Source organism: Eschrichtius robustus, chromosome X (genome assembly GCF_028021215.1).
Source record: "Eschrichtius robustus isolate mEscRob2 chromosome X, mEscRob2.pri, whole genome shotgun sequence".
Classification (NCBI taxonomy): domain Eukaryota; kingdom Metazoa; phylum Chordata; class Mammalia; order Artiodactyla; family Eschrichtiidae; genus Eschrichtius; species Eschrichtius robustus.
The window spans coordinates 122,457,606-122,459,085 of NC_090845.1; the positions used below are offsets into that span (position 1 = coordinate 122,457,606).

A 1,480-nucleotide genomic window follows, 5' to 3' on the forward strand; every position below is an offset into this window, starting at 1 on the left:
GGGACTTCCCTGGTGGTGCAGTGGATAAAACTCCGTGCTCCCAATGCAAGGGGTCCGGGTTTGATCCCTGGTCAGGGAACTAGATCCCACATGCATGCCGCAACTAAGAGTTTGCATGCCACAACTAAGGGGCCCGAGTGCTGCAACTAAGGACCTGGCGAGCCACAACTAAGGAGCCCGCCTGCCACAACTAAGACCCGGTGCAACCAAATAAATAAATAAATATTTTTAAAAAAATAGAACTACCAAATGATCCAGCAATCCCACCTCTGGATATTTATCCAAAAGAATTGAAATCAGAGTCTGAGGTCCGGCTCGGCGGGGAGGTTCGGTGGCGGTACCGGCCGGGAAAATGCCAGTGGCAGTGATGGCGGAAAGTTCCTTTAGTTTCAGAAAGTTGCTGGATCAGTGCGAGAACCAGGAGCTCGAGGCTCCAGGAGGAATTGCTACACCCCCAGTGTATGGTCAGCTTCTAGCTTTATATCTGCTTTATAATGACATGAATAATGCAAGATATCTTTGGAAAAGAATACCACCTGCTATAAAATCTGCAAATTCTGAACTTGGGGGAATTTGGTCGGTAGGACAAAGAATCTGGCAGAGAGATTTCCCCGGGGATCTATACCACCATCAGCGCTCACCCGTGGTCTGAGACGGTCCAGCCAATCATGGAGGCACTTAGAGATGCCACCCGGAGGCGAGCCTTCGCCCTGGTCTCTCAGGCATATATGTCCATCATCGCCGACGATTTCGCAGCCTTTGTTGGACTTCCCGTGGAAGAGGCTGTGAAAGGTATCCTAGAACAAGGATGGCAGGCAGACTCCACCACAAGGATGGTCATGCCCAAAAAGCCAGTTGCAGGGGCCCTGGATGTCTCCTTTAACAGGTTTATTCCCTTTTCAGAGCCTGCCCCCGTCCCGCCCATCCCCAATGAACAGCAGTTAGCCAGACTCACCGATTACATGGCCTTCCTCGAAAACTGACTTACCATTCTGAGTTCAAGATCCACCTTCAGCATCCTGAATACTGACAGAAAAATGTAAAATTTTTATTTTCAATTTTATTGGATGGATTAAGCACCTCAGCATTCCTTACTGAGTATGTGATAAAATACGTATATAATATAAAGTATATTATATATATTTTGTCCTTAAACATGCTGAATCGTTGTTGAAACAGTTCTCATTTTGTAATATTTGACAGTTTGGATGGAGCCCGTCAGTATTAGGCAGTCAGTTTGTATTTCCTAGTGACTCATAAAAAGCAGCTCTCCTGCCTCGTGTAGAACAGTGGTTGTCAGCTGTTTTCTTCTGCCCCAGCTCACAGCACACTCCCATCTCTACCACAGGTTGATAGTTGCAGTGATGCATCTGGGGTTTGAGGAGGACTGTCCCCAGGGGCAGTATCTGAAGTGCTGGGGACTCTGATTCACCCCCTTTGGAGAATATGCTCTTTTTCTCTCCCCTCCTGAGAATCACAA

At 47.5% G+C, this 1,480-nt stretch overlaps 1 pseudogene; it reads left to right on the forward strand.

Moving 5' to 3' along the window:
- The first annotated feature begins 307 nt into the window (after positions 1 to 307).
- LOC137756871 (COP9 signalosome complex subunit 8 pseudogene) lies at positions 308 to 1,119 on the forward strand (annotated as a pseudogene).
- The last annotated feature ends 361 nt before the right edge of the window (positions 1,120 to 1,480 follow it).